Here is an 18,217-nt window from a genome sequence, read left to right as displayed (position 1 = left end):
GGAATGAGTGGCCACAGCTGCCACGGTCTGTCCTTGCACAGCGGCAGAGAAATTGTTTAAAGATACAGGTCTGCTTTCCAGTCCTTACTCCTTTATCTGCAAATGATAAACGCCACATTTTTACTTAAGGACAGTTTCCCCTACTAAGAGCCATTAGGCTTTCAGACTTCTTCGCTGTATGAATTTGGTCACTGTTTAGCACTGATTCATACCTGATTATTTTGGTTCCAACCACTTTTCATCAGTTTATTTTCTTCATTCAAAAAACTCCAGGGGACATTCCACATCAACCTCTACCTCTATGTGGTTTCTCATTTCATTTTCTAATTTGCTGAGGCTAAATAAAAGTTAACTTGGGGTCGATGACTTTCCCTCAGATAACAGGCTCTCTTTCTTCAGTTTGGACTTTGAGCGCTTGGGATCATTTCTCAACCTGTAACTTAAAGATTACAGGTTTCAAACTACTTCAGAAGCTGCCTTTATGTCAGAGAAGTGAGAAGTACAGAGCTCACTAAGTTAACAGTGATGCCATAGCTTTCTTTGGTAGCTGGCATCTTCTGTACATCATTATATAATCACAGATTTTTACATTCTTTTTATAAACCCCAGCCTATTTTTTATTCTTTGCTTCCTCCCACTTCATTTGCTACTGACGGCTGCTGCTAAAGTTCCCTTACCTCTCTCAGAAAGGAAGTAGGTTAAGAACAAAAAGAAGAACTCTATCAGATTATAGCAAACATGTGGGCCCTACTGAGAAATGATGCATCTTACAATAGTACCAGCAAAACAGCTTTCTCTGAAGGCTAAATTGCTAAATATATCCACAGACTTCTGTGAGCTGAAAGCAGCTGTCTTCTGCTTGTTTTCAGTTGTTAGACTCCTGATGTCCCAAATAATGCAGTCTCACAAAGGGTCAAAATTGATATAATCAGGATAATGAAATCACTCTTACAAGGCTGCAGTTTATACTTAGTTTATAATTAGGAGTCTGCTGTCTCAGGTTAAGATACTGTAAAGTTCCAATGAATTGTTAAACTATTCACAGCACTGTGCTGCAACTAAACTTGGAAAATATAATGTCCTAAAAATATCCTCATGTAAACACATCAGAAATGGAAGGATGGGAAATCCAGAAAAAAAACAAACTCTAGAGTTGTGTCTTCTGCACAGGAAAATGGTAACACTTTGCAATATTTGATTTGAGGCTGGCAAGGATATTATCCTTTTTAAAAAAATTACCCAGAGCCTCAATTAGCATGAGTTTCAACTATGCTAGGGTGATTTTTACAAACCAGAGATCATGTGGTCTGTACTTCAAAAGTGACAAGAACTTCCTCTGACTAATCTATTTTTCATTTTTCTAAAGAGAAATAAATGGATTCCCTGTGACTTCTGAACTGGAGGGCAAATTAATACAAATTTCTGATTTTGGACTGAAGCTCAGATTCTGGTAGCTTCTCTGCACAGACACAATGACCTGTCTTCATGGACCTGCTTGTATACATCTAGTCAAGCTCCCCTTTTCCGTGTCACTGTTTTCAGTCTAAAGGACATGTCATTTTCCCCAAGATCTGCATGCATTGTTCAACTTTAAATGATTGCCTAACCCTCAGTCACGGCTGCCTAGAAGAGTATGAATTTTGTATACCTCTCCCCCCTAAAGTGAGAAATTATAAGTGTTTCCATAATTACCTGCTATCAGGGCCAAAAAGCTGAAGTAACATCAGAACTGATCTGAAGAAGAAACTTCTTAAAGACTTGTCTCAGTTACTGTCTGTACTAAAGTTACATTGAGCGGACTTTGAGAATCTTCTGGTCTGAATACCAGAACTAAAGCCTGTGCAATTCTACTGTATTTTGAGAGTATTAATGAAAAAGCAGGTTCCAGAATGAAGTTAGTTTTGGTTTTTTGCTTTCATCTGGGTTGGAAGAATACCCTATAGAGTACAGTATCTGAAGATTTTTACTTTTCATGTGCATAGAAATGTGACATTTTTGGTCATCTGACATTTTTTATTATTTTATATTTAGCATAAGTTACATGATGCAGATCTAAGGTACCTAAATACAATTTCAAATTTATCCAATACCTCACTCACTCATCTAGCTAAGGACGTGATCTGCAGTCAGATTTTATGTCCAATATTGCCAGCCATCAAAATTCAAAAATCCAGAATCAGCTCCCAAAAAATGTGAAGCCAGTGTAGAAATCACAATATTTTAAAAGCCCACCTTAAATGCTGGCTTAATAATAATAACAAAATCTACTGAACCTTTCAGGGCTTTTTTTTCAAACTGTTCTTGGCAAACAGGAGAGCTAGAAATGCTGATATTGTTAAAATAAAATAAAGAAGGTTTTCTTTTCTTTTAATCCTACAGGTGTTAATAACAGCACCAAAGATGGCATGATTCCTGATGAAACCTGAAAAATTGGTACACTGCCTCTTTAGCTGCCCACAGTGTAAAGGCTTGCAGCACTGACTTCTACTCTGTGTCAATATTTATCTCTCCTTAGAGCAGAGTGCCCTGGAATTAGAGACCTGATTTGTAATTAACAGTTAAGCTCAGTATTTTGGGTAGTTTAGGTACTGTGCTGTGTCAATTTTCTGTACAGAGCTGGTTAAGGTGTGCTGAATGTGCAGATTTCTTTCAGTGTAATTAGCCCACTGCTTGCTTTTTGCTGACAAACCCAGGCTCTTCCATTGGCACTGCATAATATGTGTTCACAGCTGGTGAGTGAGGACCTTTCCTCTGAAAATGTCTTTAATCAGTTAGTGGGGGGAGCTTTGTAGGGCCACTAAAATATGCATTTATACAGGCATATTCATCTCTCAGTAGACTAAAAAAGATTTTTCCAAAGTTAGCCATAAACATTCAGCTCCCATGTGAAACCCATGGGGCATGTTCAGTTGCCTGGAAAATCACTTTCAAAATTAGCCTGTCTGCTCTTTAAGATAATGTGTGGTTTCTTTCTTCCTTTACAAAGAATGAAAGCATAGACCATAAGGGCCAAATCTCCGTGTGCTGTACGGAATTGCCTCCAAAAGGGCAGGGCTGGTAAAAATATTGATTTCACCTTTGCAGCACCTCTTTTTCTCAAGAGGATTCTCCCAAAGTACCTGATTTTCCTGCTGAGTCAGCACAAGTGCCTCTGGCAATAGCCTCTGGAGAGAAACACCTCAACACATCCACTGAATGGAGGCTCCAGCTGCAAAAGTCAGAACTGTCATATATAACTTTCTGATAAACTAACTAGCCTTCATAGTTACTTCCAGAGCCCCATGACACCTTATGGCTTATATTTTATCTGTCACATTGTAGTTATAAACCAATGAGAAATATCCGACAGCTTATATGTTTCAGCTAAGGCAAATAAATCAACTAAAAATGTTCTATAACAAAGTAATTTGTCAGTGACTGTTACAAAATTAAGAGGAAACACCAGAAATTAAGATATCTGAACCATACTCTCTCGTAGACTGATGCTAAGGCCTTGGACAAGCCATTGCATTGCTCGCTGGTTTAGAAAGTCCCTATCTGTGAAATATTTCCAGAGTTTCCATAAAGGTGTTAGAGTCATGATAATTTTGAGATAGTACACAACTAGTGGTGTTTATTACTAATATTATTTGCATACATTACTGGCTTTAAGCTTAACTGAGCCTTTGGTGCACAATGCACTGAGAAATGCGTAGACCCTGCCACAAAGAGTTTACAGTCTTACCAGGCTGGAAAGAGACAAGAAGGGTGTGTCCCTTCTATGGCTATTATTCCACATTTAGGGAACTTAGAAAAGTTATGCAAAAGCCATGGAATAGTACCAAAAATATGTGAAAAATCGGTGGATGGAGTGCCATCAGGTGACATCCCAGTCCACTGTTTCATCCTCTACCTCACAAAAACACAGCTTCCCCAGAATTTGGGCTCAGCCCTCACGCCTATGCTAACAACACATAGTATCTCACTGACAAATGCCTTGGGTTTAGTGGCTCGGTGACTGCAGTGGCATCCGTGAGGATACAGGGTTTACCATATGGACAAGGCCAAGTTCTGCTGGTAAGGAGCGAGGCTCCGCTGCCCGGAGGGCTTCCCCTGCTCTCATCTCATACCACCTCTGTGCTCCCCTTCCCAACTGTCTTCCCTGCAGGCACTCAACAGGAATCTGAGCTTTCCCTCCTGAGATGATGAACCCTAGTTCCTAATTGACCAAGGAAGCCAGTTGGAGCTCCTTGTGCCTTCATCCTACAAATGAGTCCCTGTGGCTACTGGAACCCACCCACAGAGGCCTAGGTGGAGGACTGAGAAAGAGGTGAACAAACATCTTTGGGCTAACCTGTACTTCACACAGAGCACTGCTGTGTTTGGTATAACCTCCTAGGTGTGTATGGAGTTATATTGGTGGAAACCTATGGGTCGTTAGCAATATGCTCTGGTCCTGGAGGAAAGGAGGTGGGGAGAGGAGGTGGAAACGGGAGGGAAAAAAATACCCAGATGGGAAATGAACCTGTGCATCTCTCATGGGAAAATGCATTTCAGTCATCCAAGCAACAGCCTAGCCCACGGAAAAAAATTGTTCTTTCTAGCTGTTACGCCAAAAGAAAAAAAAAAATAAAAGGACAAATGGATAAATTGAGTATATTTTTATCACATCCTTTCTCACAAATTACTGACTACATTCATGTTTCTTATGGGGAGCCATTTTTATATTTAAATAGTCACATACTACTCCAAAAAATGTTTCCTGAAAAACTGAAACCATTATTATGTTAAACTCCCACACAGGTTGTTTTAAAAATATCTTTAAATACTATTAAAGAACAATCATTATGTAGGTTTATATCTTATGAGTGGGAAGCAGAAATCATCAATGAATCATATTATCCCTCCAACTGTAACAACAATATGATCAACTACCACAATAACAAAAAAGTTTATGCATACTGTATATCTGTTTTGCAGACAGTTTCCTGCCTTGAAATCTGCGTAATAAGTAAGCTGTGGCAAGTGTAATATGCTATTTACTTTCCATACGCTATGGATAGCCGGGCTGCTTGATCTGGTGCATTGCTCCTCCTTTAGGTACAGCTCCTTGCTGAAGTGTATGGCATCCCTGAAGAAGCAAATTACTCTTCTACAAAATCTAAGATCCTGAAAAATGTTGCCAGATATACAGAGCTAGACATTTAAATTATTTTATGGTGTTTTTTGGTTAAAAGCAATGTTTCTTGTTGCAGAAAATATCTTCAGTTGTATGCTGCTTTGCAGAGGGAAGTGACAATGGGACATTACTGAGGGAAGAGAAAGATTGCAAAAGAGATGGAAAAAACACCATGGAGATCAATATTTAATCTATAATTATAGGTGTACAGTATGTACTGTGTATTTTTTAAATATAACTTGGCTATTACTATTACTCAGTAGGAAGGGAACAGATACTGAGAGCCCTGGTTAGCAACCATAAGAGGTATGTTTAAACACACACATTTTCAGGAGATTCATAGGAAGGAATGGATTGTAGTCTCTCTGATTCTTTTTTTCATGTCGGAAAATCTGAGAGCTTTACCTGGGAGATTTAATTTCAAGCAAAAGAATTTGTAAAATAACTTCCAAAGTTTATGCTGCATGTATGAAAAAAATATTCATGTCACCCTATTCTTCAATAAAGAAACAATGTGTAGATAACTTTTCGCAGTGGAAATACTGATGGTATAAAGAGTTATAAATAAATACTGTCAGGCCTCTGTGTAGGAAAGCCCCCATCCTCTTTATTGGTTTCAGTCAGGAAGCGTGCAGGTAGCACTGACTGTAACTCTGCTCAAACAGCACTAGAAGAAATCACAGTATTCCTGGCAGCTCTTATTCATCATGAGTTTAACAATGCTTTGAGTGTATGCATGTAAGTATCTCTGTGTGCATGCCATCTTATATAGGCACTTATATGCTACTTCAAGGTTCTACTGAAGGCCTTTGAAGTTAGCTGGCCAGAAAAAATGAGGCATGGGGGGGGGGTGGTGGGGTGGTGGTGAAATTATTTTAAGAATTTTAAAATTATATTATCAGGTATCATCTGCTTGCTAATGAAGCTTCAAAGTTATTTCCAGGGCAGAATTCTGCAGATTGCTCCAGAGAAAAAGTCCAACAGTGTATCTGAAGACCTCATTCCATCATTAATGAGTGCTTAACCCCAGCATATTTGAACTTGGACTACATGACCAGTAGTCAATTTTCACTAACAGGTTTTTTTTTTTGATCCTGAAAATCTGTAGCCATGTCATCAGCTCCTTCTTAATTATATCGTATTCTTTACATCTGTCCTGCTAAATAACTCTAATTGAAATAGCACCGGCGTGAATTTTCGTAATGTTCCCCTCAAGACATCCCGAAAGTGACTCACACGAGAAAACAGACTGAAGTCACAGCTGGAAGCACGTCAAGGATCATTTCCATTTTTACATGATTAATTTGAATTTAATATCTTAAATCAAAACCTGATTAATTTAAATAAAATTTTGATGGTGCCCTGCTTCTAATATACATTGCAGTAATTAGATTCTGCTTAATGTGATTTTTTACATAATTAAAAAAAAGAGTAAGTCAAGTGTAACAATGCAGAGTTGGTACAAATCTGTCCATATATATACATATACATACACAGACACACACACATGGGATTTTGTTGAGACATTGCTCAGGTACAGGAAAGATCACAGCTGGATGGCTCTGCCATAGCTCAGCTTATGGCATGTGTAGAATATTCTGCTTCTATTTCACTGCAATGTGAATAGCTTTCCTTAAAAAAAAACCCAAACAAACAAAAAACAAACAACAACAAAACAACCCCAAACAAAACAAAACAAAACAAAAAAAGCCACAGAAAAAAAACAGCTGAAATCAGATTAGTGAATAAGTTTAAAAATATCACCAATGCAGTAACCTGCCTCAACCCATCAATCCTAGTTCCTCCCACTTTTTAGCCAACTTTTCTTTAGGAGTTAGCTCTGTGTATCCCATAAGTAAGTGAGCAGGTTTTTCCCAAACATCTGTAATGCAATATTTACAGCAGCTCATGGACTGCTGTTTTTCATGAGACTTACAAAATTATTTATAAAACAAATCGTTACTGCATTTTTATAGGTGCTCCCCCTGCCTGTCTCTGATTTTATAAAATGTTCCTGTGCACTATGCAAGCAATACAGTGAGCAAAGAGCCGTTTGTTTGTGTTAGGATGAGGTGAAGCCTGCCTGCACCACGTACCTGACCCTTTACTGATGCTGCTTGTGATCAATTACTTTGGCTGAAAATGGTCACTGCTAGTGAATGAAACTTTGCAAGGTGCACTGCACTCACAGCAATACTTCAAATGTTTCCAGCTTCTTTGCAGGAGGAGCAACTACTAACATGGGCTGAGCAATGGGTTTACCCACAGCTGCAGATGGAGCTTCAGTGAAGGCATGCAACAAAATGATGCAGGTAGGCCAAAATCCTAGGGAATCCAGAGATGGAGTAGAATCTTTGATTTTGTGGATTTGGGCTTCTTTTTCAGTCATATGTGAAAATTTATGTAAAATGTATTTTTGTTTAAGGCTAAAATATCCAGTTCATTACTGTAAATTATGAATCCTTTAGGCAAAAAATAAAATAATGCCAAAACAAAAATGTTGCCTTTAAACATAGAAAAGAAAGGCTGGCGCATTCTTGTCCTACCTGACCAAAGTGCTCAATAAATTATGCTTCAATAATTAGATCTTTCTTCAACAAGGCAGTGAAACATCAACCTGACTATTCACTATGGAGTAATCCCAGTATACATCAAGCCCCTTGACTTCAGTGGTACTTTCCACCAGCTTTAAAATGCTGGGCAGTGCTTAACTAATAGTAAATCACTGTTAAACAGAAGAGAATGATGGAGAGTGAAAAACTCCTTTGCTGCCTGGGGCTAACAGCTTTCAGGGAGGTGCATGCACCGTTCATCCTTTTATGAAGGCAAGTAAAATCATTCAGGTGTATTTGATAGCATCCAGCTTTCCAAAAGCCTTTATGTACACTATGTTATAAATATCATGTAATGGCACACAGTTAATTTTTAATTTTGATATTTCTTTGAAAGAAAATTCCTCCTTGCTGGTGAAGCTGGTGGATATTTGCTGGTAATTCAGACATATCAGATGGTCTGCATATCCTCCCTGTCCTAAAAAAGAACACAGAACAAAACAAAGGGAAAAAACCACAACAGGCAACAGGTTCAAGTCAGTATGCAGCCACTAAGGTCAGGTTAAATGCTTCTCAACAGAAATGAGAAAAAGCCCGCAACAGAAATTGAAGAACTGTGCAACGATATACTGAACTTTGTTCAAAATACAGGCAGAGAGAAGGAAGAGAAAATGATTTAGAAAGTCAGGAACCAGAATTACCTGCTGAAAAAATGCTACATATAGTGGTTTACAGCAGCTTTGTCTATTTTTCAGGCTCCTAACTATCTCTTCACATTGTTGAAATTACCAAAATTGTCATTCTCATGCAGCATCGGACCCTCACAAAGTCATTGTCACAGCAAGGTCTCCTATGCCATCATACTTGGTCTCCTCAAATTTACCAGCATATTACCTGTGGATCACTGCAGATGTGTAGACACAAATTAAATTTCTTCAGTTTGACCAATCAACCTTCCAAGATCGTTAGTTCTGTGGATTATGTAGACAGAAGCCAGTGAAACTGACTACTGATTCCAAGGAATTTGCTTATTTATTATTCATCACGCACAAGTAATAATAATAAAATGCCACTTTTTATCTTACAGCTAAAACTTTTGATGACAGTCAGCTTGGGTTTTTTTTCCTTCTACATTTAGGTTTCTCTCAACATCAACTACAATATGGTCCAAAAATAACAGTATAGTTACTGTCTGGGGAAAAACTACTTTACTGCTTATATTCTTATTCCAAAGTTAAAGTCAAAACAAAATTAATCGGGAAGGGTTATCTATAATGTATCACCATTCATTTCAGAAAAAAAAATATCTTTGCCGGCAGCAGAAGGAAAGTACTTTCAAGCAGTTACATTAGACTATAGACTCCAAGGAGAAGATTACAGATCTTCCATATTCAGTAACATGAATCAAAACTCTTAGGAACTAGTCTAACTTTCTTTTTTTTCTATTGCAAGGCACCAGGGATTGCTTTTTGTATAGGCTATGATTTAGATGGCTAATTGAAAGTAAGCAGCGGTGAGCTGCTTCCTTGGTAAAATATTACCAAGACAATCTTATCTGAGTTTACAGAGTTATTTTCAATTTGTAAATGTTGTATTCATTTCTACCAGATAAAACACCTTTAAAAATCCTAGACCCAGGCATGACTGGATTACTGTTGCAACTGCTCTGCACTGTTTCATGCCACACAAATGCCTTCCACCCCTCAGATATACCTAAACTTTGTCTCCCTATGAATAGTTTTACTATTAAAAAAAACCCTAATCCATTTTATGGTAAATAAATTTAATGATATACTGAAGCCTCATAACTTTGAGTTGATGTCATCCTGCCAGTTACCTGCTCTGCAAAAGAACCTCCCTCATTAGAGCCTGCACCTTTTAGAATTTCACCTTTGCAAATTTATCTCTTGCCTATAACACGAAGAAAATCCTGGGCTTTGTTTCACTGTTATAATAGATGTAAATTAATGTTTTGCCATAGTTTGTTGCCGTAATCATAGAGGCAAGTATATATTCCTAACAGCTATCTTATTTTCAATTTGCAAAGCATACTGTGCTTAATCCCATGAGGCAGCTTGTGGTTCTAGATATGAATTTAAAAAGGTAGTTAGACCAGTGTGGGTGGTTGTCCCAGAGATAGAAAAAGGAGGCTCCTGCCATGTCCAGAGGGGCCTTTAAGAGGTCCCAGGCTGGTCACAGTTCTCATCATCCTTTATTACTTGTTTCCATTGTGTGAAACAGCTTATTTGTTCATGTAAATTTAAATCATGTTGATACTAATAGAAGGGGGTTTGTTGCTTCTTTTTTTTTTTTTTTTTTTCTTTCTTTTTCCTTTAATCTAAAAAGGTCACAGAGTTGTTTTTTGGTGACTGACAAGCTTTTTTCCCCCAATGATCTCTGCATTTTTACAGTCCAATAGATAGTAAAAGAGACATATTGATAAAAGTTTTAATGTATCTCTGGTGGGTGGCAGTATTTTTATGTATCATACAATCATCATTAAGTCATCTATGTAAATTAAAACTACTTGGCAACCCTTTGTATGACAAGAAATAGGACTGGTTTCTCTGCATCTCTGCTTGCTTTCTTTCTTCGTTTTCCCTTTTGCTGGCTGTAGCATAGTGGAAATTGCACAGATTAACTATTTTCTTTACTGTTTTGTGAAGACTTTCTGTAGAGAGGATCACATGCCTGTCTGAGACAGCATGTGATGAGTAAATAGCAACGGGATAAGGTTAAGTTAATCTCTCATGAAAAATGCCCAAAGGAATGTCTACAAGCTGAAATCAATGTGGTGTTTTGGCGAGTTTAAAAAAACAACTGGGAGACATATGGATTTATGCATGTTTGGATTAGGTAGGTTGTTACCCCATCCCCAGTCCCACCATTTGAAATCTAGATCCAGGTCTGAGTTTTGAGGCTTCAGCCCAGGTCTAGTTCGCATCATGTGAATCTCATTTTGAGTTGATGGCTGGTTTCAAGCGAGACCGTAAATGTCTCCTCAAAGAAAAGCAAGGGTAAGGATCCAATCACTCACCCAGGTTTTACTTTCAAAAATTGACGTTTTAGGCTGAGCACTTTCTGAGCAGGAAAAATGGAGGCAGTCTGAGCTAAACAGTTTTGTTTGCCCAGATGTCTGACAACATTTAAGGGCTGGATCCTGCCCTCAAGCCGCTTTGGTAGGCAGTGTGAGCACTCACTCTTGGGAAGATTCTGTCCCTAAATGTTCTCACTTTTCAACACATTGTTACCCTCCCACATACCTATTCATGCAGAAAAACAGAACGGTGAGCCTCCCCCAGGGGTTTTTAACACAACTCAGCTGAGTCACGTATCCGCATTTTGGATAGAGTTAGGGGTATGGTCAGACTTGGTCTGAAAGTGATAAAGATGCCAGGAATGTATGAGGAAAATCCTGTTCCCAGGCCAGTAGACAGAGTGTAAACTCTATCCCCATGTCTGTGCACAAAGGCTGTCTCTAAACCTCCAGAGGCAACTAGCCAGTAGGAAACATTAGGCTCAGGGACTTAAATAGATGGTTGCAGAGCCAGTTGGCTTGGTGTATTGTTGTCTACTGGGCTGTGTCTGAATCTGTAGCTTCGCTGATGGGAGGCCAGAAGTGCATAGAGCTAGCCAAGGCTGCTATGAACAACTTCAGTGCATCTACATCTTTGCACATGGGTAAGGACACCAGTAGACATGGTAGCATAGGATTTGCATCATTTCCTAGCTCTTTATCTTGTTCTTTGCCCACTGCCTCGTTTTGGGCAGAGCCTTTCCAGGAAACAGTGTCCCATATGTACCTGTAGTCCAAACTTGCATTTCCATACACAACATGAACTCTGCAGGCTTATTCTGAGCTGGAGTTCCTTTGAAGCTTTATACCACTCTCTCCTGGCAGGAAAGTAAGGTGGCACCACAACTTCTGCTTTCTTACTGAACCTTCCTTTAAGCTTTTATTGAGGATCACTTCCCATAAACACCTACCAAGAATGCTTATTAAAGAAATTATAAACTGCGGTACATCAGGGCAGACATTTGTTTTAATTGAATTGAATTATTTATTTATTGAAAGCCTGTATTGTTCATAATGCCTAGGGCGCCAGTCTCCTTCTGCTAGATTTTTACCAATGAAAGCAACACTCATTTTAAGGGAGTTATTCCTGACATTTGCCCAGTCACCAAGAATAGGATAGGGCACCATGTAGCTAGCAAATACTGGTGACAAGAATTCTTTATGAAACAACAGTACAAATTGAGAAGATTCAAGTGGTAATGTAGTTGAAATCCAGGTTAGTAGCTTTGTGAGGGCTATAACCAGTCCTAGTAAAAATCACAAGAAATTTAAATCACGTATATAACCTTTTATTTTATTTTTTTTTAATTTGTAACCACAGATAAAGTAAACATTTTTTAAAAAAATCACACAGAAAAGCAAAATGCCCAACTCAATATATGATCTGAGAACTGGTAAAATAGAGTTCTAGTAAGCCTGAGGTCTGAAAATGAGAAAGGCCTACTCAGAAATGGGTGAAACTAGACTACATCATTAAGTCATAGTTGGAGAGAGGTGATATCAGAAACCCTAAGGTATTTTACAAATTTACTGAGTTAACTGTCAGGGCTCAGCATGAATTTGCCCCACTCAGAGGGGCCTCCTTCCAAGCACGTTAAGCTGCTTGCCTCAAAAAAGTTATCATCTGCTCTTGACTCCCCCTACATTAAGCAGATTTCAACACAGATTCACCAAAATTTGCTTGCACACTTCAGACACCAATATCACTCCAATTCCAAGGTCAGGCTTTTGCTTCTGTTTCAGCAATGGTCACAGCTAGGCAAAAACAGGAGCAGTAACATGAAATAACCCTTAAATGCTATCATTTATTCCCCTTACTGGTAGCAGGACACCATTATATTCGTCACTAACAATCCAGCCGCCCTCAGGCATCAGAGATGTTTCAGAAGGTATGTGGATGAGACTGACTGTTGGCTACCCTATTCCAAACTGCATGGGCTGTTCCTAAAAATACAAAGGCAGAAAGCGAGCTTCTGAGTAGCACTGTAGCATTTTGTTCCTTCCTTACACTGTATTAAGGCTGGCTAAAGAGGCAGTCTCAGAAGTTAGGAAATCCCCAAACAATGTAATCAATCCTTCCATGCCTGTGGTGAGCAATAAAAGTTTATATGAAACCTACAGCACTTCACACTGAATGGCTGAAAAATAGCACACATTTATCAGAATGCCTGAAAACACACCCCATTCTGGTAGAGCAAAGCAATCAGTGAGGCTATTCTTCACCTAAAAGATTTCCATTCTGTTTTGCTAACACACTATATTCAGTATTGATGTGTCTCTGCACACAGTAAAGAGCAGACTCTGCAGTACTGGGACAACTCATTCACATGACAGTGATATCGCAGTCAGGCATTGCTCTTGCTTCACAGTGCGACTGGAGTTCCCTTATTAAAGCAGCACCCAACATGGCTAACAGGCTAAGGAGCTTGTCAGTGTTACCCCTAGAGGACATAATTTTTTTAAGGGGCTTTAATTCTGGCTTTTTTATCATGGACCACAGGTCCATAAAGGGATGCTAAAAGGATTAAGTGAAGGTGTACCCTCTACTAGCCCTAATCCAATCATTGTGGATGGGACTTGATTGCAGAATACAGCCAGGTTTGTGGGATTTCCCTAAAGAGTAGTGCCGATTGCTGTGCCTGGGAACAGAGCACTGGGTTGGACAGGCTGCTGGTATGGCCTAGAAGGGCTTTCTTACGTTCTTCCATAAGGAGCTGCAAATCACAGTGGAACCAGATCAACATCCATATCAACATTCAGAATGGCTTTCAGTCTCTGAATCTCTCCATTAGAAACATCCAAGTTCCGCCAAAGAGTTTCAAACCCTCTCTGTGAGTTTCTTTAGGATCTATCCTTGCTTTTATAATCAATGCTATTCAACCTTCAAAAGGAAAAGTTCAGGGTTAAAATGAGCAGAGGTACTGAGCTTGTGGTACTGGCATATAAATCTCATATTGTTAGTCTTCTTACCAGATTTTTCCCCCTTCTAGTCAGAAGTATCACCAAAAGAGCTACATTTTGTGGTATGTTTGCTTTTGGAATCTTTATTTATGCTTGGCATCTAAAAGTAAAAAAGATGGGGAAATGGAAAACATTTTTTCAGCTAACTGCACATATAAAACCCAGTAAACGCTTCATTCAAGATAAGCTTTGGAAAAAAACCCCACCAAACAGCTCGAGAGTTCTCTTTATAATAAATCCATGGCCACTTTCGAACTTCACAGTTCTCACTGTCCTGTACACAACTCCCACTCAGTACATCACAGCAACAGTACAGATGGAGTTGTGATCTTCTTTACTCCAAAAGCACAGTCTTGTAGCTAAAGAAGGATATCTGTTAGCAGCTCAGGGTCTATACCATAGAGCTGAGCAATTCTCAGTACAGTGGTACATCCTGATTAGACAGGCAGTCCCATTCTCTGTTCTTCTCTGCTGCACTTTCTCCATCAAGGTTTTCCACAAGCAAAGCACTCGGCCTTTGGTTTTTTTTTTACATAAAATTGATTTAAATGAGCTGAGTTTTTTATTATTGAGCTAAAGCGCAGCATAGAAGCAGGTAGCTTTGCAGGCTTTTTGTTTTCCACTACTCTAATTAAAAATAAAAATGTTAAAATTTCCAAAAGGGCATTTTAAAGCCTATTAATTGATAATGCAGGGCACTGAGACTTCTTTCCCTGATGGGGAAGACAGGAGGGGGAAAGTCAGCAAATTAGAAGACAGCTTTTACCTTGTCCGTAGCCATATTCTATGTGTGGTTTTGGCACTGACCAGAGCAGCAGTAAAACCTGGAGGTGCTGATCAGTAAAAAGCATGGCCATGCTATCCCCAAGGAACGGCAGGGCAAACTAGGGATGTGTTGATCCATGTATCTCCTAGGTAACCATCATCTTGGAGCTCATGCAACTCTGCTATTTATAGTAGCTGAGCACCTCACAATCTTAATGTGATTAATGAATATCCTTAGGCCATCTGTGTAAGGAAGAACATCTATTATGTGTATTTTAGACATGGGAAATGAAGGCCTAGAAGCCTGTGTCACAAAAGTACTTTGGCACCTAATTTGTTTCAAAGGCTTCTCAGGATTTGGGCCAGAGGGGCTGAGGCATTATGAGCAGGAAGGCTGCGATGTATGGGTTTGTACCTGTGGTAATATATTTTGCTTTTTGGTTTGTTGAGGTATTTCTTCAACACCTGTGTCACACCACTTAGGCAAAAAACCCTCAAAGGAATGTATAGAGTCATACAGGATGGCTGCAACAAAGCAGGCACTGAAAACAAACTTTTGCAGACCAGACTCCCCAACAGACCATCCTCTCAAAAATGTCCTCTTTTCCCACTATCAGAAGAAACTTCTGGGTTTAGTGTAAAATCTTTTGGGATTGCAATTAGAATTCTCATGAAAATCCAGAATTAGTAGTTGGTCATTTTTAGTCTCGAAACCAATCCCTGAAAATATTGTGACTAGTAACTTGGACTTTAACTGTTAACATTTCTGCCAAGGAAAAAGTAGACAATCCAGAAGGGCAAGGGGAAGATGTCCGTTGGTTCACAGCTGTCATTCACTCAGTGCATGCTCTGCGCTGGTTTTTGAGCCATTTCTGGCTTCTTGTTCCACAGCCACTAGGAGGTGTACTTAATACATAGGCATGTAGTGAACATCTAGTGAAGAAGGGGTCATGGGGGGAAGCTCAATTAGAGACAACGCACGCCAGCTAGTGAATCGGTGGGGCAGCTCATAGTGAGTAAGCTGCCTTAGTTTCATGTAGGTTTGGGCAGATCTGTGGCTATCCTTATTTAAACTGGGTGCCAAAAACTGTCTCTGGCTACCCTAGGGTAGTGAGGACTGTAAAGGCAATTCATCATCCTTCCTCCTGACTTCACAGGCACTCACAGATGATCAGACAAACATGAGGATTAAACTGCATATATACAGGCACTTTCTGTAAAATGAGTATGGGAAGAACAGCATTCCCTGGAGGATATGACTGCAGCCTGACTATTTATGCCTGATAGGCACATTGCTCCTTAATTCTAACTACACAAAGAGTAACAAAATTTAAAAAAATAACACCAAAAAATGGACAGGCAGATGTTGAAAAATGTTCTGAGGACTGCAGTAAAAATTCTAGCTACCACAACTCAGTCTGTGTAACCCTACTGCCATGTCTATACATCAAAATATAACTGGAAGCCTTTCTGCATCACCTTTTTGACATATATGCTTAGGTACGTAAGCACACAACCCTGCTTATTTGGGGGATGGAAGGAAAGATGGGGCTTTCCGTTACCTCTAACACTCCAGAAATCTCAAAGGTAGAACAAGTATCTTGTTCTAAGGGGTAATAACTCCCTGCTTAATTGACTATTCTCCTGTGCTTTTTTTTTTATCTGCTTGACTATACACTTTATAGGAAAAAACAGCTGCCAAGGAACATAGGAACATAGGCAGTGAGTGTCCCTATGATCTAATTGTGATAATTGTGCTTGGAATTCTGCTTCAAGTTGGATTTTTTTAATGTTTCTATGCCTTTTTTTTCTTTCTTTTTTTTATCCTTTCTTTTTTTTTTTTTTTTTTTCCCTTTACTGTGTGCACTGTGAAAGAGTGGCTAAGGAATATGTTGGTTTACATTTCTTTTTGAGCATATACTGACTGTACTGAGTTAAACATGCAAAAGAATGAAAATAAGCACGAAAGACAACATCCGTTCTCATTTCAATTTCCTGGAAGGAAAGTGTGGTTGGGCAGATGGTGCTTTTTTGTTTTACCAAACTGAATGATCAGATGTAAATAATATACGCCATATAGACTATAAGAATCATTGAAGGTGAGGTTTCCATGTTCAGAGAATTGCTATATTGTAGAGAGTTTCTCACTCCTTAGTGATATGTCAAGCTTTTTTTTTTTTAACTTCCTAATTTTTTTTTTTTTACACTTTAGCTTGCTTACCGCACCCTCTACCTGCCTAGTCATATTTGTTTCAACCACTATATTTCAGAGGGCTAAATTGTATATATGTTAATTCAAGTCCCTTCCATGAAAAGCCATAATATTGGTTCTCTGGTTGAACGGACAGAGGAGAGTGGCTGGTAATTTGGCATCACATGAGTCTCAATATTTCTGTATTGCTATCTTTCTTCATGCCCTGGCTTTATTGTGTGTTATAAGAATCTGTTTTCTTTGTTGTTAACCAATGTGATTTTTACATCTTTGGAGCTCTTCTTTAATTTGTTTTCCAAGCTGGAACATTAAACATTCCTAAGGCAGAACAGAGTTTGTGTTCTCTGGTAATTAGAAAAGGCCTTTACCAAAGGAAAAAACAAAACAAAGCAAAACAACCCAAACCCAAACCTTTTATAAAATGTGCATGACTAAACATGGCTCAACAAGGTTATAATGTTTACCTGACTGAAAGAGCAGAAAAAGACATTGTGCTATGACTCTGCAAAGAAATAATACCATGGTTTCATTCTCAGCCAGATCAAAATATATGCTTTTCATTACCCCTTAGTTTGGTGGGACTCAGACAGAGGACAGGTTCATGTTTACACTGTATGAACACCTCTACCCTCTACCAGTGGTGGCAAAATAAAAGTAGTACTGGGGATGTCTTAGAGGGTTATTAACTCTCAGAACCCCTAGTCCAGAGTGACCAGCCTGTCTGAACAGAGAGCTTTGGCTGGAACTCAGGAAAAAAAGGAAAGTTTATGACTTTTGGAAGAAGGGGCAGGCAATTCGAGAGGACTCAAGGATGCCATGAGGTTATGAAGGAAGAAAATTAGAAGGGACAAAGCCCAACTAGAACTTAATCTGTCTATTGTTGTAAAAGACAATTAAAAATGTTTCCATAAATACATTAGCAACAAAAGGAGGGCTAAGGAGAATCTCCATCCTTTGTTGGATGTGGAGGGAAACATAGTGACAAAGTATGAGGAAAAGGCTGAGGTACTTAATACCTTCTCTGCCTCAGTTTTTAACAGTAAGACCAGTTGTTCTCCAGGTGCCCAGCCCCCTGAGCTGGAATACAGGGATGGGGAGCAGAATTAAGCACCCACAACCCAAGGGGAAATGGCCAGGGACCGGCTACACCACTTAGACACACACCAGTCTGGGGGGCTGGATAGGAGCCACCCAGGGGTACAGAGGGAGCTGGTGGAAGTGCTCACCAAGCCACTTCACAGCACTTACCAGCAGCCCTGGCTAACCAGGACAGTCCCAGTTGACTGAAAGTTAGCAAACGTGATGCCCATTTACAAGAAGGGCCAGAGGGGAGATCTGGGGAACTACAGGCCTCTTGGTTTGACCTCAGTGCTGGGGAAGGTTACAGAGCAGATTATTTTGAGTGCCCTCATACAACATGTACAAGACAACCAGGTGATCAGGCCCAGCCAGCATGGGTTTGTGAAAGGTAGGTCCTGCCTGCCTGACTGATA

The 18,217-nt window shown here is 39.4% G+C and overlaps 1 long non-coding RNA gene across 2 annotated transcripts in view; it reads left to right on the top strand.

Moving 5' to 3' along the window:
• Positions 1-5,832: 5,832 nt before the first annotated feature.
• Positions 5,833-18,217, top strand: part of LOC129736520 (uncharacterized) — a 28,362-nt gene continuing 15,977 nt past the window's right edge. The window contains exons 1-2 of one of the 2 annotated variants that reach the window (XR_008733254.1): positions 5,833-5,896; positions 7,371-7,470. This is a non-coding gene — a long non-coding RNA (uncharacterized LOC129736520). Of the gene's footprint in view, positions 5,897-7,212; positions 7,471-18,217 lie in introns of those variants that run through there. The other variant, XR_008733253.1, reaches the window with a different exon arrangement.

The sequence above is a fragment of the Falco cherrug genome, chromosome 7, assembly GCF_023634085.1.
Source record: "Falco cherrug isolate bFalChe1 chromosome 7, bFalChe1.pri, whole genome shotgun sequence".
In the NCBI taxonomy this organism is placed as follows: Eukaryota; Metazoa; Chordata; class Aves; order Falconiformes; family Falconidae; genus Falco; species Falco cherrug.
Note: the sequence above shows the minus strand (reverse complement) of the source record. Positions and strands in the feature narration are given on the sequence as shown.